Source organism: Cervus canadensis, chromosome 28 (assembly GCF_019320065.1).
Source record: "Cervus canadensis isolate Bull #8, Minnesota chromosome 28, ASM1932006v1, whole genome shotgun sequence".
NCBI lineage: Eukaryota > Metazoa > Chordata > Mammalia > Artiodactyla > Cervidae > Cervus > Cervus canadensis.
This window is the reverse complement of record NC_057413.1, coordinates 45847662-45867246: the sequence shown is the minus strand read 5'-3', so window position 1 is coordinate 45867246 and position 19585 is coordinate 45847662. Positions and strand designations below refer to the sequence as shown.

The window sequence follows — 19585 nt, the reverse complement described above, 5'->3', positions numbered from 1 at the left end:
CTTTGTAGTTTCTCTTCACTTTCTGCCATAAGGGTGGTGTCATCTGCATATCTGAGGTTATTGCTATTTCTCCCGGCAATCTTGATTCCAGCTTGTGCTTCTTCCAGCCCAGCATTTCTCATGATGTACTCTGCATGTAAGTTAAATAAGCAGGGTACTTATTTAAGCACAGCCTTGACATACTCCTTTTCCTATTTGAAACCAGTCTGTTGTTATTCAGTTTAGATGCTTCCAAACACTCTTCTGCTGTGTAACTGTGCACGTTAAACGCACGCCGGTGGTGTATGGGCACTCTGGTTGCTCCACAGCCCAGGCAGAACTTGGTATCATCTGTTTCATTTTAGCCAACCTGCGGGGTGTGCAGTAGGGTCTCACTGTGCATGGCTCTGCATCTCCCAGATGACCAGTGAAGCTGAGCATCTGGATGTGTTTATTGGCCACTTAGGTAGCCTCTTTTGTGAAGTGCCTAGGATGCTTTCTCCAGGCATCTGTGTTTTTTAAAGCTCCCTGGGTGACACTAGCACATGACACGGGTTGAGAACTTCTGTGGCTTAGCCCTGACAGCAGGCAGCTTCTGGCTTTGGGAGACAGAGATGGGGAAGCCAGGATGGACTATGTGTATGTGCTTGCATGTGTGCATGTGCCAAGGGGCAACAAGGGGCCATAACCATGGAGCCCAGGGTGCCCCCTGGGAGCAGCCAAACCAGAACCTTCTGAAAGGCACACTTACTAAGAGAAAGTGAGAAACTCCCGTGAAGGAAGCACCACATCACAGCCACAGGAACATGCTGCAGCAGTGGCCAGAGACCTGCGGCGCTGACCCCAGGAGCTGCCTGCTGTCTGAAAGGGCTCCCTCTGATTTAATGCTCCTTGAATTTCATAGGGCTCACCACAGGCCCAGCCCCCCGGAGCTGTCTTTATTAGGAACAAAATAAGGGAAGGTCACGAAGCCACATAAACCAGAAAAAGTGACATCAGATATCGACTGTAAGAGAGGGGGATTAATGATGGTTCGTTGACAGAAAGGCAGAAGCTGGCCCCAACCACCACCACCCCCCTACCCCCAGTGGAGATCTGGGAGCAGACATTTCATTTTGACACCTGCCAGGAGAGCCCAGATAATCAGATTTCTCTGGGAGGATGAGGCAGAGGCATCAATAAAAGAGGGCAGATTTATCCTCCCTGCCTCCTGAGCTCAGCGTGGGCGGGGCTGGTCCTCCAATCACAGCAAGACCCAGAGATTGTCACCGTCACCTTCCCTGTCCGTAGTGCTCCCTGGGGTTGTTCAGCACAGTGGGCTGAGTGGCACCTCCCCAGTCCCCTGACCTCCTTGGCTCACCCGGGCACTTGAGGTGGGAAGCATCATCACCAGAGTGATGGCTTCTCAAGGCCATCTGTCTCTACTCATGCACCCTAGGGGCCCTCATGCTAAGACTCTCATGAGTAAGCAACCATTAAAGGACAAACTCCAGGCCTGGTGGCAGTTGCCAGTTGAGAGACGGATCCTGAACCCATTGTCAAAGGCACCTAAGGGCTCCCTAGACAGCCTTCTCTTTCTGGACCTCATAGAAAGTCTGCCTTTTCTCTCTACTCTCTCACTGTAGCCAAACTACAGGAAAAGAAGAGGATGTCTTTACCTTGGCCATTTTGAAGGCAGTTGTAGTATCTGGTTTTTTTAGCTGCTGCTGCTCAGTTCCTCAGTTGTGTCTGACTCTTTGTGACCTCTTGGACTGTAGCCCACCAGGCTCCTCTATCCATGGAATTTCCCAAGCTAAAATACTGGAGCGAGTTGCCATTTCCTTCTCCAGTGGATCATCCTGACCCAGGGATCGAACCTGTGTCTCTTGCACCACCTGCCTTGGCAGGCGAGTTCTTTACCACTAGCACAACCTGGGAGAAATGACCATCTTGTTCTTCCTTCTCATTTTATATCGTTGTCATCATCATCATCCCATTTATTGAGAACTTACTATGTGCCAGTTGCTGTTGTGAGTGTGCTCCACATTTGAGCTGATTTTATTCTCACAACAACCAATGAAATAGGTGGTGTCATCACTACCCTTATGTAGGTAAGGAAACTAAGGCAGAGAGAGAGATTATGGAATTTTCCCATGGTCACACTTTATTTATTATTAAAAAATTAAGACTCAGAAAAGTAAAGCAATATTCCCAGCATAATTTATTCAGTAGTCATGTATGGATGAGACAGTTGGACTATAAAGAAAGCTGAGTGCCAAAGAATTGATGATTTTGAACTGTGGTGTTGGAGAAGACTCTAGAGAGTCCTTTGGACTGCAAAGAGATCCAACCAGTCCATCCTAAAGGAAATCAGTCCTGAATATTCATTGGAAGGACTGATGTTGAAGCTGACACTCCAATACTTTGGCCACCTGAAGCAAAGAGCTGACTTATTTGAAAAGACCCTGATGCTGGGAAAGATTGAAGGCAGGAGGAGAAGGGGATGACAGAGGATGAGATGGCTGGAAGGCATCACTGACTCAATGGAGATGAGTTTGAGTAAACTCTGGGAGTTGGTGATGGATGGAGGCCTGGCGTGCTGTGGTCCATGGGGTCGTGAAGAGTTGGACACGACTGAGGGACTGAACTGATCTGAACTGAATTTATTCAGTGTACATGTTGTGTCAGCAACTTTACGTATTTTACTCTTTGTTGTTCGGTCACTAAGTTGTGTCTAACTCTTTGGGAGCCCATGGACTGCAGCACCCAGGCTTCCCTGTCCTTCACTATCTCCTGGAATTTGCTCAAACTCATGCCCATTGAGTCAGTGATGCTGTCTAACCACCTCATCCTCTGCTGCCCCCTTCTCCTTTTGCTTTCAATCTTTCCCAGCACAGGGTCTTTTCCAATGAGTTGGCTCTTCACATCAGGTGGCCGAAGTCTTAGAACATAACCCCTGTCAAGTGGTGTATCACTCTGCTAGGACTGTTGTATCAAAGTACCACAAACTGGATGGCTTGGAAAAAGCAACAAAAGTGGCTAGTCTCACAGCTCTGGAGGCGAGAAGTCTGAGATCAAGATGTTGGCAGGGCCATGCTCCCTCTGAAGGGGCTAGAAGGAACTGGTCCAGGCCTCTCTCCTAGCATCCGGTGCTTCCTTAGCTGATGGAAGGATAACTTCTGTCTTCACATGACGTCCTCCCTGTGTGCAGTTCTCTGTGTCCAGATTTCCTCTTTTTACAAGGACACCCATGATCCTGGATTAGGGCTCACCTTAATGACCTCATCTTAATTTGATCACATCTACAAAGACCTCATCAAAATAACAGTCACATTCCAACCTAGAGAGGTGGGATGGGGAGGGAGGTAGGAGGGGGTTCAGGAGCAATGAGACATATATATACACCTATGGCTGATTCATGTTGATATAGAGTGAAAACCATCACAATATTGTAAAGTAATTATCCTTTAACTTAAAAAAAAGAAGAGAAAAATAATGGTCACATTCACAGGTACTCAGGTCAAAAGCTTCAGCATCTTCCTGGGCACCCAGGTGGGTGTTCTCTTTTCCCAATGAGGAAAGCAAGACTCGGAGAAGTTAAGTGACTTGGCATTATGTCTGGGAAGTAGAACCAGTCTGGATAGTAGAGCCAGAGGAAGGCAGTTTTTCTTATTCCAGGGAAGGTGGTACGGCCAATGATACATCTTGTGAAGAATAAGCTTTATTCACCCATATATTTGTCAGCATATTTATTAACCCCTGCTGAGAGATAGGCATTGAGTCAGATGCCAGACATTTGATAGTGCATGCATGCGTGCACACTCGGTGGCTAAGTCATGTCCAACTCTTTGTGATCCCATAGACTATAGCCTGCCAGGCTCCTCTGTCCATGGTATTCTCCAGGCGAGAATACTAGAGTGTGTTGCCATTTCCTTCTCCAGGGAATCTTCCCAGACCAAGGATTGAACCCAAGTCTCCTGCACTGGCAAGCAGATTCTTTACCATTGAGCCATCAGTTCAGTTCAGTTCAGTTCAGTTGCTCAGTCATGTCCGACTCTTTGAAACCCCATGGACTGCAGCATGCCAGGCCTCCCTGTCCATCACCAACTCCCAGAATTTACTCAAACTCATGTCCATCGAATTGATGATGCCATCCAACTATCTCATCCTCTGTTGTCTTCTTCTCCTCCTGCCTTCAATCTTTTCCCGCATCAGGGTCTTTTCAAATGAGTCAGGTCTTTGCATCAGGTGGCCAAAGTATTGGAGTTTCAGCTTCAGCCTCAGTCTTTCCAATGAATATTCAGGACTGATTTCCTCTAGGATGGACTGGTTGGATCTCCTTGCAGTCCAAGGATCTCTCAAGAGTCTTTTCCAACACCACAGTTCAAAAGCATCAATTCCTCGACAATCGGCTTTCTTTATAGTCCAACTCTCACATCCATACATGCCTACTGGAAAAACCATAGCCTTGACTAGATGGACCTTTGTTGGCAAAGTAATGTCTCTGCTTTTTAATATGCTATCTAGGTTGGTCATAACTTTCCTTCTAAGGAGTAAGCCTCTTTTAATTTCATGGCTGCAATCACCATCTGCAGTGATTTTGGAGCCCCCCAAAATAAAGTCTCTCACTGTTTCCCCATCTATTTCCCATGAAGTGATGGGACCAGATGCCATGATCTTAGTTTTCTGAATGTTGAGCTTTAAGCCAACTTTTTCATTCTCATCTTTCACTTTCACCAAGAGGCTCTTTAGTTCTTCAGTTTCTGCCATAAGGGATGTGTCATCTGCATATCTGAGGTTATTGCTGTTTCTCCCGGCAATCTTGATTCCAGCTTGTGCTTCCTCCAGCCCAGTGTTTCTCATGATGTACTCTGCATAGAAGTTAAATAAGCAGGGTGACAATATACAGCCTTGACGTACTCCTTTTCCTATTTGGAACCAGTCTGTTGGTCCACGTCCAGTTCTAATTGTTGCTTCCTGACCTGCATACAAATATCTCAAGAGGCAGGTCAGGTGGCCTGGTATTCCCATCTCTTACAGAATCTTCCACATTTTGTTGTTCATTCATGTTTAGAATCAAACCCCATTCCCGCCAGAGATGGGACGAGTTCAGAGGGCTCGAACAAACCTTGTGTACACTGGGACCCAGGGACCCCACAGAAGCTGAGACAGAACTGTGTTTGAGCAGCTCCTGTGGAAGTACAGGTCAGCCACTGCTGACAGGGCTCTGGATGCAGCAGACTTGGGCATGGCATAAGCCTTCTTGGAGGAAGTTGCCATTAACCCCATCAGAGAGCTGCCAGAACTTACCCAGGACTGGGAAATAGACTCTTGGAGGGCACAAACAGCCTTGTGAGCACCAGAACCCAGGAGAAAGGAGCAGTGACCCCACAAGAGACTGACCCAGACTTGCCTGTGAGTGTCCAGGAGTCTCCAGCAGAGGCGTGGGTCGGTGGTGGCCTGCCGCAGGGTTGGGGGCACTGAGTGTAGCAGTACATGCATGGGATCTTCTGAAGGAGGTCACCATTGTCTTCATTGTCTCCACCATAGTTTGGCCCCAGGTAAATAGCAGGGAGGGAACACAGCTCCACCCATCAACAGAAAATTGGATTAAAGATTTACTGATCATGGCCTTGCCCATCAGAACAAGACCCAGTTTCCCCTTAATCTCTCCCATCAAGAAGCTTCCATAAACCTCTGATCCTTCTCCCTCAGAGGGCAGACAGACTGAAAATCACAATCACAGAAAACTAACCAATCTAATCATGTGGACCTCAGCCTTGTCTCATTCAATGAAACTGTGAGCCATGCTGTGCAGGGCCACCCAAGACGCTCAGATCATGGTGGAGAGTTCTGACAAAATGTGGCCCATGGGAGAAGGGAATGGCAAACCACTGCAGTATTCTTGCCTTGAGAACCCCATGAGCCACCGGGGAAGCCCATAAAATAAATACTTAGGACATTTGATAGTAAACAAGGCAAATATTGCTCCTGGTCATATAAAGATGAGAGTCTGCCCAACTGGGATCTAAAGGCAAAATCAGTATGGCAAACAAGTTTCAAGTGAAACACTGATCCATTGGCCGAGGTTCCCTGGACATCTGAGTTGGGAAAGCTTCAGTACTGGTCAGAATTTAGGTTAGACTATTGTAATAAAGAGACCCCAAAATATAGTGGCTTAAATAAGATTGGACTTTACTCTTACTTAAAAATCTTATTGTAACTCATCCAGTGTAGGCAGAACTGTCTTGGGTTCCATGCTCCCAAGGTTCCCAGGGATTCAAATTTCTTCTGTCTTGATACTTCAAGATGTCAGATCAGCAGTACCCTCTCTGCATTCCAGCTGGTGACAGTGTAAGGGGAGGACATGCACACTCACTATAAGAGCATAACAAGAAAGTTGCGCACACACCACTTTTCTTCACTTCCCATTGGGCAGACCTGAGTTCCATGGCCACACCTTCTTGCAAAAGGTGTTGGGAAGTGATGCCATTGTCTGAGTGGCCTTGTGTCCAGTTAAAATGTGGGGGATTCATTTTAACAATGGGTCAAACAGTGGATTCATATAGGAAGGAGGGGAGAATGGCTATGGGGGACCACCAGCAGCCTTACCCATAGATTCTGAGAGGAATGAAGTGCTGTGACCATTTGTGTGAGGTCTGTCATGGAAAGAAGATATGAAAATGAAGGAAACCGTGGCACCTCTGAGGCTGTCTGGCCCAGGTTTCTAACAGATCCTCTACCAAAGTACTTTCTAAAGCAGCCAAGAGATAACATAGAATCACTTATCAAAGAACTGCGGGGTCAGATTCTGACGACTGGGGTGAAGGCGCAGGGACCAGTAAGAGCGCACCTGTCTTGAATCTCTGTTGGCTCATTAAATTCACCCTGGACGATCATCAGACCCCAGGGAGAGGCTGACATAGAGGAAGAGAGAAGTAACTGGCATTTTCAGCATTGCCTATACCAAGTGTTTTACATATATTCGCATACTTATTTAATGCTTGCAGAGGCTCAAATTCTTGTTTTGGTTTTCAATTCCTTAATTCTAAGGCAAGTAAACCAGAAGCAAAAATTGGAATCAGGATTTGAACAACAGTACCAGTTACCTTGACCCAATTTGTATTTATAGAATGCTATATCCAACAGCTGTAGAATATGTCTGTATGTTCTACAAGATAGACCATGTGCTGGGCCATAAAACAAATCTTGTACATTTAAAAGTGTGGAAAATACATATATTTTCTTTCCAATCACTATGAAATCTAATTAGAAACCAATAACAATAAAATATCTGCAGAACTACAAAGATTTGGAAATGGAACACTTTTCTAAAGAACCATGAATTAAAGAAGAAATCATAAAAGGAATTCAAACATACTCCTAAGTGAAAGATAATGAAAAATACACCACATAAAAATCTGTGGGAGGTAGCTAAAGCAGTGCTGAGAGGGGAATTTATAGCTTTAAATGTTTATGTTTGAAAGGAGAAATGTCTGAAGTCAATTTTTTAAGTTTTCACCTTATTAAGTTTAAGAAACACAGTGACACAAACTCAAAGTAAGAGAAAGGAAGGAAAGAATAAAGCTAAGTGCAGAAAGCAATGGAGCTGAAAACAGATAAACAATAAAAAAAAAAATTACCCATCAAAAGCAACACGAGGTCTCCGGATCTCTTTAAGAAAAAAAGGAGAAAATACAGAAATGACTAATGTCAGGAATGAAGACAGGACATCACTATAGAACTTAAAGACACTCAAAAAGATGATAAGGAAATATAAATAACTTTATTCCAGTAAACTTGACAACTTAGATTAAATGGAAAAATTCCTTGAAAGAAGCAAATTACCACAACTGACTCAAGAAGAAATAGAAAAGTATTAATAGCTTTCAAGCTATTAAAGAAATTGAATTCATAATTAAACATTTCCACAAAGAAAACTCCAAGCTCAGGTGGCTTCACGAATGAATATTATCAAAGATTTAAGAAAGAAATAATACCAGTTCTACTCAAACTCCGCTTTGGACTGACTTTGGTCCTCCTCCCACCAAATTCATATGCTGAAGCCCTGACCCCCAATGTGATGGTATTTGGTGTTGGGGTCTTTAGGAGATAGTTAGGTTGGATGAGGTCATGGGAATCAGGTCATCGTGATGGGATTAGAATCCTTATAAAAAGAAACATTATGGAGCTCTAGGACCCTTTTTGTCTTTATCTCTCTGTCCCCCTCTCTCTACGATGTAAGGACACAGGGAGAAGGCAGCTATCTGCAAGCCAGGAAGATATAGCTCTTACCAGAAGCTGACCTTGCTGGCACCTTGGTCTTGGACTTCCTGCCTGTAAAAGTGTAAGAAAATAAATTTCTGTTCTTTGACCCACCCAGTTCATGGTATTTTGTTACAGCAGCCTAAACTGATGAACACAAACTCTTCCATAATATAAAGGAGATGAAAAAAGCTCTCTAACCCATTTTATGAGGTCAGCATTACCCTAATACCCAAACCAGACAAAGACAGTACAAAAAAATAAAAGCTGCAGACCAATATCCCTCATGAACATAGATTCTTTAACAAAAAAAGAACAAGATTCATAATGAAATGTTAGCGAAATGAATACAGCAATGCATATATATTTACATAGCATCATGACTAAGGAAGCTTTATTCTAGTAATGCCAAATTGATTTAACACTCAAAAATCAGTCTATGTAATTCACTATATTAATAGAATAAAGGAGAAAAAATGATCATATTGGCAAATGCAGATAAAGCATTTGACAAAAAGCAATGGCCAATTACATTAAAAACTCTTAGTGAATTAACGATAGAGGGAAACTTGCTCAACTTGACTAAAATTGTCTACAAAAATCCTATAGCAAACATAATACTTAATGATTGAAGATTTAATGTTCTTTCTTATTAAGAAATATGAAGAATCTGAATTTTACCCTACTTGCAAGCTAACAAGTTAGCCTGCCACAGCTTCATGGATATTATATTTGTAGACTCAGGCTGCCATAGAAAAATACAGATTGGTATTTTATTCATAAATAAACAGAAAGTTATTTTCTTATACTGCTGAAGGCTGGAAAGTTCAAGCTGAAGTTTCCAGCAGGATTCAGTTTCTGGGGAAAGTTGTCTTCCTGGATTATAGACAACGCTTTGTCCTTACATGGCCTTTCTTCTGAGCATGGCAGAGAAATAGAGATAGAGAGACAGGGAGAAAAGGAGGGAGACACTCAGAGAGAGAGACAGAGAAAAAGGGAGAGACGGAGAAAGAGAGCGGGCTCTCTGGTGTCTCTTCGTATAAAGACACCAATTCTACTGGATCAGATCCCTATCCTTACGATCTCACTTACTCTTGATTATCTCCTTATGGGCTCTATCTCTAAATATAGTCATATCGGTGGGTTAGTGCTTCAGCAGATGAATCTGGCGGCGGCGGGGCGGGGGAGGAGGGGGGATGACACTATTCAGTACATAGTAGATGCTGACAGGGGACATGAGACTCCTGGGTCGGAGACAGAAGACTCACTTACTCAAAGCCCAGCAGGTAGCACAAGCTTCATGTTCTCATCTTTCCTCCCCAGGTCCCGTTGGGCTTAAATGGATGCTCACAACAAGTGAGTTTGTGTCACAGAGGAGGAACCCCAAGCCTAGGGTACCTCGATCTTTCATCATAAGGGACTGTAAGAAATCATGCTCAGCCTTTGCCCTGGGATGACTAACAAGCAAATTGGACAGCAAATAAATTAGCCTTCTTCTCCAGAGTGATACATTATCTCTGACTTCCTAGGCTGTTTGTTGTACCAACACTCTGGAAAAGATGATCCAGAGGCTAGTGCCACTGCCATAAGCATCTCTCTTACTGAAGAGAAGTCTCTTGCACATATATGAGAGATTCATGCAGAATTACTCCCTAACACTTCTCAGATGGAGAACAAGGCACAGATGTCCACCCTTACCACTTTAATTCAACAATGTGCTAGACATGACAGCCAATACAGTGGGGCAATAAATGCAAAGATTGGTAAAGAAGTAAAATGTTGTAGATGAGCTGATTGTTTACACAGAACATGCTAAGGAATTAGGGCTTTTGTAACAAAACAACTATAAGAATTAATGTGTGAATTTAGAAAGATCATAAGATACAAGGTCAAATACTAAAAACAATTGGATGTCTACATACCAGTAACAAACTATCCTTAAAATTCTACTTACAGTAGAAACACATCATAAAATACTTATGAATAAATTTAAGAAAATAAATGCAAGACTAAAAATACAAAATAAAGATCTAAATAACTGGAATGATAGCCCATGTTCATAAATTAGAAGACTCCAAACTGGTATGGTGACAAGTCGCCCTAAATTAGATTCTCCTCTTCGATTCATTGAATCCGATCATAATCCCAACAGATTTTTTTAAAAGAAATTGTCATGCTAATTTTGAATTTTATATGGAAATAAAAAAGACTTAGAATAGTCAAAGAAACTCTATTAAAAAGAATAAAGTTGAGGGCTTATACTACTTGTCTCCAACATTTATTATAAAAGTTACATTAATCCAAACTGCGTGGACTGATGTAAGGATCCCTCAATAGATCAGTGGGGCAGAATAGAGTCTGTTATAGACTCATATGTCAACAAACATTTGATTTTAACCAAAGGCACCAAGTTATTGTAATGGAGAAAAGTCTTTCCAGCAAACGGCACTGGAAGAACTGGATACTAATATGGAAAACTGAATTTAGGCCCTTGCCTAACACATATTAAAAAAATTAATTTGATATGGATCATATGTTCTAGAAGCCTCTAGAAGAAACTGGGAAAATATCTATGTGACTCAAGGTTAGCCAGGGTTTCCTAGACTGAATTGAGGCAAATAATAACCATAAAAGAAAACATGGTTAAATCAGATTTCATAAAAGTTAAAAACTTCTGCTCATCAAAAGGCACTACTGGGAGAACAAACAGGCAAAAAGTCACAGATTAAGGGAAGCGTTCACAAGACATGCATCTGACGAAGGACGAGTGTCCAGAGTATGCATATCACTCCTGCCACTCAATAACGAAAAGACAAACAATTCAATAAATATGGGCCAAGATCTGCACAGACATTTCACAAAGAAAGATTAATGAATGGCCAATAATGTTATGAAAAAAGATGCTCAACATCATCAGTCATCAGGGAAACGTAAATCAAAACTGGATGATATACTACGGCACACCCATTTGGATGGCTAAAATTAAAATGCCTGACTGCACCGCTCTTGATGAGGATGCGGAACTGGGATTCTCAGATGTTGTTGATAGGACTGTGACAAGGTACAATTGGTTTGGAAAGTTCTGGCAGCTTTTCTATAAAACTAAATATACACCTGGGCTTTCCTGGTGGCTCAGCGGTTAAGAATCTGCCTGCAATGCAGGAGACCCGGGCTCGATCCCTGGGTCGGGAAGATCCCCTGGAGGAGGGCATGGCAACTCAGCCCAGTATTCTTGCCTGGAGAATCCCCATGGACTGAAGAGCCTAGTAGGCTACAGTCTATAGAGTTGCAAAGAGTCGGACACTACTGAAGCGACTGAGCACCCACGCAGAAACATACATCTAACCCACAACTCAGTAATTTCATCCCTAGATATTTACCCAAATGAAAGCATATGTTCACAAGAAGTATTGTATAGAATGTTCATACCATCTTTGTTAATAATTTTCCAAAACTGAAAACAATCTAGGTGTCCATTAGCAGGACAATGGAATATAAAACCCTGAGCTCTCCATTCAATGAATTCAGCCGTAAAAAGGAATAATTTACTGACCTACATGGCATGGACTAAGCTTTAAAACAAGCTATGGGAAAGAAGTCTTAAGCAAAAGAGTATGTACTGTTTATATCAAAGAGTATGTACATTTATATAAAATTCTAGAACTGGCAAGCTATTCTATGCATTTTCTGTGGGGTGTTTTTTTGTTTTTTGTTTTTTTTTGCCATGCGGAATCTTATTTCCCGGGCCAACGATCTAAAATCAGACCCTTGGCAGTGAAAGTTCTGAATTCTAACCACTGGACCACCAGGGAATTCCCCTATTCTATGGTTAAAAAAAAAAAAATCAAAGATAAGCACAACAGTGCTTATCTTTGCAAAGAATGAGGGTGATGCAGAGATTGACTGGAAGAGATATGAGGGGACTTTCTGGAGGGATGATTTGGGTTTACAGACAGGTGCATCTGCCAAAAACTCCTCAAATGGTATATTTAAGATCGATGTATTCACTATACGCAAATTTCACAGAAAAAGAACTGTAAACTAATATTAAATTCTAGTTAATGTTATGAATACTAAAGTATTTAAAAGTGAATTTTACTGACATCTATAATACATTTTGAAATGTATCAGAAGTAAGACTTATTAATGGATGATAGATATATGATAAAGCAAATATTCTAAAATACTGATTGTAGAATATAGGTGTAAGTATATGGTCCGTCCATGCTAAGACTCTCAGTCATGTCTGACTCTTTGAGACACTATGAACTGTACCCCATCATGCTTTTCTGTCCAGGAGACTTTCCAGATAAGAATACTGGAGAGGGTCCCCATCCCCTTCTCCAGGGGAGCTTCCCGACTCAGGGAAAGAACCCAGGTCTCCCACATTGCAGGCGGATTCTTTACCGTCTGAGCCACCAGAGACGCCCATCTGGGAAACCCCAAGTATATCATAGTCATGGACAAGCTACTTTCTCGTTTCAGTCTGCTTGAAATTTTTCATTAAGAATGCTTGGAAAATATGAGGGAAATATTGTTGGAAAGTATTTGTATACACCCCCAAGTTTATGGGAAATAAGAGTTTCCCTTATCCTGATAGATACCAGCATGCTTAGCTTTTAAGTGACAGATTTGCAGCAAAAGGCTACCCCAAAGAACAGAGGTGCCATGCATTAATTAAAGAATTTTCCTATGAACATATAACCCCAAGGCTAAGCTTTTTAGTGTTTAGTATGATGTTCTGCCTTCATCAGAGTCATTAGTGGGATTGAGAATATGATTATGCCCTGACACGTCTGTTTGCATTTCACAGCTGCTAGGCAGGCTCAGTCAACACTTCCACGTGCTGATAATCATAATCAACCCATTTGTTCATTTAAGACAAACAAATGATTACTCTTTGGGGAAGAAATACCTTGAGTCCTAATTGGCAATTTATTCCTTCTTATGAACGTTAGCCAGTTATTCTGTGTTTCTCCCCAAACATATAGAACCTCAGAGCTACTTTTTCCCTTCCCTGGAAGATTGGTCTGGGAACTTTCTTCTATTCCTCTTCTGGCTTGTAAATGCCCAATTAAAAGAAATACGTAATGGGCATTTCACACACAAACACCACACACACATATGCACACATGGTAATGGGAAGCAAGGAGGCATTTTACTTTAGTGCAAACATTACTGTTTAAATTGCAGTGCAAGGCCTTTAAATGTACATTAAAAATCACAATATGCAGGCTACGGCCATGCCAACTGGCGAAAGTGATGCCCAATTACACTTGAGGATTTGACGCATCCATTCAGCTGCGCCTAGGCCCCATCCTGAGGAAATCTGTCCTTCCAAGTTCAGATTAGAAGACACAAACCTTTCATCAATTTTGGTGGAATGCGGCCCCTTAATCAAAGATCTTGCCAGATCTTTGCATCTTTGCATCCTGAGAAACTCTGTCCTTCCAAGTTCAGATTAGAAGACACAAACCTTTCACCAATTTTGGAACTGGAACGCGGCCCCTTAATCAAAGATCTTTTCAGATCTTTGCATCTTACCAGATGTGGAATCAAGACTAGTGGAAACTCACAGCAGTCCCTTCACTCGGCAGACTTCCTGGAAGAAGTAAGCTCTGAGATTAGCTGAGAACCACAGGAGAACCAACAAAGCAAGACGGCGAGTGTTCCAGGGGCTTTGGTGAACAAGAGTGGAGGGAGAGGGCACAGCTTGCTGGGTTCCATGCCCATGGGGGCGATGGCTCACCTGGCCATACCAGCCCCTGAAAGCCCTCAATTCTGGGGCACCACTCCCCATTCCCACCCAGGCCTTCATGTTGAGGTCCTCTGAGACGAGCAGTGCACAACCTTTGCAAAGCTGTGTGGTCAAGGCCACAGGGGCCAGCCCCATGCTCAGAGCACCTGCTTCTCTGGAAGACAGCCAGCTTCCTCTCTTTTGCATTATATCTCTCTCACGGGTGCTCTGCAAGCCAGCATTTCTGTTTCAATGTTCACGGGCTATGGCTTTGGGGATAGTATCTACTTGCCCATTTCTCTAATGTGCTCACTTTGTCCTCAAAGCCGGGATAAATGCTGAACAAGGAACTTTTAATCCAGAGGGATTCAATCCAGAACAAGAAGGAAGAAGGGGACCAGGAGCCTGGGGCCCACAGTGGGCAGGAAAAGACAGTCTTTTAGGGTTACCCGCTCATCCTGGTTTGCCTAGGTCTTGTCAGTGTTAGCCCTGAAAGTGCCACACCCCAGGAACTTGCCTCCCACACCTCAGGCCCAGGCAAATTGGGGTAATTGGTTACCTTACAGCTTTCCTGGTCCTTCAGGGGCCTAGGGCATTACTGACCCCCTACTTCTGGGGAAGGCAGATGGGCCCCCAAACTGGGGGATCCCAGGGGAAGCAGAGGTGGTAAAGCTGATGTTCTCAAACTCAGGGTGGGCAGGAGCCTGTCTGAAGGAGTTAGAAGTCTCTAGCTAAGAGTGGCTTCTCTCCCTACTCCCTCCCCACCCCATGGGCTGTTCTGGAGACTGAGGAAGAGATGTGATGGGCACAGGCCTCTCTCTGCTAGCCCTTCAGCAGAGACATCTGAAAAGCCACAGTGTCATCCAAGGCCAGGTTGTTCATTTTTTCTGGGCAACTGTTTAGAGAAAGGAGGCTGCCAACCCTGTCATCCTAACACCCGCCCTAACTGCATGGCAGCCAGCCTCAGAGCTCCTCAGGGTCCCTGGCAGAAGGGTGACTCTCTTGTTAGCTCCATGTCAGGCCTGCCTCTCTGACTTCCACCCTGACCACTGCAGTGGCCTGGATCAGAGCAGCAAGGCACAGCCCACCTGGTGGGGGGCCTGCGGGGGGCGGGTGGGGGGAGAGTGGAGTGGGCTGCACACTCATGGGGGCAGCCTGGCAGGAGGGAGGGGACCCCAGTCCTTTCCATCACAGCTTCCATCACCTCCAGATACCTACAATGTTTCTGTTTTCTTTCTTCCTTTTTTTTTTTTCTTTTCGATCGTGCCATGATGCTTGTGGATCTTAGTTCCCCAACCAGGGATCAAACCCATGGAAGCTCAGAGTCCTAACCACTGGACTGCCAGGGAATTCCCTCACTGTGTTTCTCAGTGTAGATCAGTGGATGATCTGAGCCAGTGTCCTAGGCTTTCCTTGTGCCAGTGACACCATCTGGAAAATGGATCTGTAACCTCATAATAAAAAGTTCGAGAAATGAGCTCATTGAGGGGAAATTTGGGCTGTGGGAGTTGGCTGTTAAGCTGTTTAAGAAGCCCAGGAAGACTGTGTTGGCTGATTGTTCTGGGTAGGTTTACAAATTGTAACGTCTTGGTTACAGATTTGGTTACAGGTGTCTGCTCAACTGACATCCCAGTAATGGAGTCCCTAGAACATGCAGCCAATCTGGGTTAGGTGTGAGAATGTCAAGAAGTGGAATTTACCTTTGGCAATCAACACAGAAATTCCCAGGAAGGGGAATGGATCTAAAATCAAGGGGTTGAGATTGAGATTTTATTAAGCAACCAGTCCAGTGCCTGGCATGGAGTGGGCCTACTATAGAAGGATGCTACTACTGTGACTCTAGAGAGAGTCTGAGAGTCAGAGATTGAACTGAGAGTCACAGGGGTGAGGAAGAAAGAGAGGCTGGCAGGAATGGCCACAAAGGCAGAGATCATGAGGAGTCATCGTCCTGCCCACAGGTATGTTCGAGGGTGTGACAATTAAATGTTTCCATGGACTTTCTCTGGGATGCAAGTTGCTAGGAAAAGAAGAGAGGCCCCAGTTTACAGATGAAGAATCAGCTGTGCTTGCAGTTGGGATTTATGATATTTTACTATCAGCATCACCCCATGCCTCAAAGACCATGTGCTTGCTTTCTCTTTCTATTGCATCACCCTTATAGTATTTTTCAAGTAGTGGGGGGAGTCAACTGAATTCCTTGAGGAGGGGGTTGTGTTGATACCATAAGATTGGAAGCTCTGAGATTATGGACTTAAGTGGCTTCATCAAACTGGGAATCCCTGAGGCCAGGAATGGGGTTTATCTATCCCTCAGACTGGGAGGCCTCAGAACATGGCAGCTTGTTACATTTTGGGTGAAAAGCAGGGCTGGCTGGCCCTGCCATGAGAGTCACCCTTGAGCTGGGCTCAGGCTCTTTGAAGCCTCTTTGTATAACAATGGTGGAGATTGTCCTAGGGCCCTAGCGAAGCAATGGGACCCAGCCACATCCCAAGAGGAGGGTCCAAGAGTGATGGGCAGGGGACAGGTGCCAGGTCACAGTCCTGTCAAGCCTGCTGTTTGCATGCCCCTTGGGCCATTTCCTGCATCTTGTACCCCATGCTCTCACTGCTCTGGGAGCAGACATTGATGTGGGAGAAGCCCCAAAGAGCTCCACGAAGACTATAAATAAGTGTGTTGTGCTCCTTGCTAATGCCTGAATTATTGCTTTCCCTTCTCCTCAAATGAAAGGAGCACTTTATTGGCTTGGGTTTAGGAACAACACATAAAAAGTGACTTGTTTTTTTGTTCTAACATCGCGAAGTAAGGCCGGAGAGAGAAGTGCTGGGGGAGAATGAGGAGGGATGGAGGTGAGAAGTGGGAGGCAGGATGGGGGTGTGAGTGGGGAGGGTTCAGACAGAAGGAGGAGGAAACAGTGGAACAAGGGGGTGAGTAAAGATCTGAGGAGCGGGGTAGAGGAAGACGGTGTCTGAAGAGGGAGGCAGGAGTGAATGCTGCTTAGTGAGACATTACAGTCATCTCCCAAGAGCTACCTGCCCATGGGAAGGCGCTAAGAGCCAAAGGCAGCAGTCAATTTCAACTAGAAAAGCGTCGACTCTCTGGAGACGCTGTCCAGTCTCAGATGCCAGGGGTGCAGAGTGTGGTTTGAAGGCCAAACAAACGGCCGGGGTTTCCTTGAGTTTTTCTGGCCCCAGGCTGCCACCATCCAGATTCCCACATGTTATTTTTTTTAACCCCTGAATCTGAAGGTTGAGGTTTTCAAGGGAAAGGACTTGATGCTTCTCTCATGTGGGGAAGGAGCAGCGAGAGGCCTTAATTCAGGGTGCCTTGATCTGGTTCTTCTCCTTCAGGGTGAAGGGTTCTTCACCCTTCAGGAGCCATTTCCCATTGGGAGTGGAGATGGAGTGATACAGAAGGGACAGGACTCCATCGTACACCAGGAGCCACCCCCCCCACCTCAGCGAGCCTTTCCTTTGTCTCTACACTCCTTCTGCTGAGGGCCATCTACTGCTTGATGCTCTGTCAGCTATGGGTCACCCTTTATGTTTTGACTCAAATTTACTTGCTTTCTGGAGTATATCCTGACACTCCCAGTCTATGTTCCCACATCACCCTGTATTTATCTTTATTATTGTTTGTGTCATGCTGAATTTTGATGGTCAAAGTTATGCATGGAGCATTAACTGGGGGGTTCTTGAGGGCAAGAATAGAGTCTTACCTTTGTATGTTTAGTACAAGGTCAGAAATATGGTTAAGCGGAATTTCCCTGGTGGTCCAGTGCTTAAGACTTTGCACTCCCAATGCAGGGGGCCCAGGTTTGATTCCTGGTCAGGGAACTAGATCCCACATGCTGCAACTAAGAGTTCACATGCTGCAACTAAAAATCCTGCATGTCTCAACTAAGACCTGGTGCAGCCAGATAAATATATATTAAAAGAAAGAAGGGCTTCCCTGGTGGCTCAGTGGTAAAGAATCTGCCTGCCAATGCACCAGATGTGGGTTCTATCTTGGGTTGGAAAGATCTCCTGGAGGAGGAACCCACTCCAGTATTCTTGCCTGGAGAATCCCATGGACAGAGGAGCCTGGAGGGATACAGTCTATGGGGTTGCAAAAGAGTCAGACATGATTTAGCAACTAACCAACAACAAAAGAAAGAAAGGTGGTTAAATATCCAATGGTGCTCAAGGAAGGAGGAGAGGAAGGAACTGCAGAGAGGTGTCCAATGCAGTGGAAGATGCATGGACCTTGAGACAGCCAAAGTTACATATCTCTTCTCTGTTACTTCCAAGCTATGTGGCCTTGAGAGATTACTTTTCAAGGTTACCATAAGGACTGAAGTAGCATATACAAACCGCTTATCACACACCCTGGCATGTAGTAGGTATTCAGTAGATTGTAGTGATTATACACCAGGCCTCTGGAGTGATAGGGTCAATCCTTACCTATGGGTCCCCTTTACTCTGCTGTCAGTTTTATCCACAGAATCTCTGGACCATTTTTTTCAGGAGGCAGACATAGATTTTTTTCATGGGCGGAAACAGTCTTCTTGCTTCTTTGCCAGAGTTGTCAGCATGTCTGCCACAGGACTGTTGATAGGAGGTGCAAATGTATTTCCTAATTTGAGACGATGATGTTTGGAATGCCTGGCACTGGGCTATATTTAGCTCTGAATTCCCCAAATAGCAACAGGGAGGAAGAGCCTCCCAGCCAAATATCTCCCATCCAGCTGGAAAATATAGCGGTCATAATGATTATTTTTATTATTGCTATTATTATTTGTTGGCTAAATGAATTAATGGAACTTGAGTATCCATTGGCACCTAGAATGTCTTAGAATATCCCATCAGAGCCCTTTGAATGCTAGGCAGTCAAATATAACCTATCCTGCAAACAAGGAAACTGATACTGAAAGAGGAGCTGTGACTTATACACCCAACATCAAAGCCTGGACGGGAACCCAGTTCTTTGGACTCTAGATTTGATACTCTTTGTTCTTAAGTTCTAAGGGACTTCACACAAGGGTGCCGAGCTGGCTTTAACCAAGAAGCTGGTCATTCTCTGGTTCATTCCTATGTCTGCCTCTGCCTTTCAAGGTCTTCACTCAGGGGGCCATGTGGAGCATGGGATCAGGAGTTAGAAGCCCTGCCTTTTAGTCTCAGCTCTGCCCAACACCAACTGTGTGAGCTTGGGTAGGTTGTTTCACTTTCTGGGGTTCTTTTTCTTCATTCAATGCCCATTATTTATCTATCCATAAATAGATATGGATAGATAAATATCTATATAGATAGATATCCATAATAGATATCTATCCATAAATGGATATTTATCTATCCATTTATTCATCCACCCATCCATCCAACAAGTGTAGATAGAAAATCCACTTCCAGCGGGGAAGTACTATCATTCCTGCCCTTTAGGGTTTATATAACAACCACTGGGAGGTAGTGGAGATCTACTTGACATGTCCATGGAGGAGAGTTATGAAGAGCTGGCCACATATAGGAAGGGTACAGAGGCATGGAGAACCCAAAGTCATAAACATTCTATGACTCTTTCTCTCTGGTATTAAGAGGGAATGAGAGTTGGCCAGTGGGCTCCTGCTTGCCCAAGACACTCATGTGAAAACAC

General features: G+C 44.2%; 1 non-coding gene across 1 annotated transcript; it reads left to right on the top strand.

Annotated features, from left to right (window-relative positions):
• The first annotated feature begins 17720 nt into the window (after nt 1–17720).
• Nucleotides 17721–17793, top strand: TRNAG-CCC. Its single transcript has one exon. It is a non-coding gene; the product is annotated as a tRNA-Gly (tRNA).
• The last annotated feature ends 1792 nt before the right edge of the window (nt 17794–19585 follow it).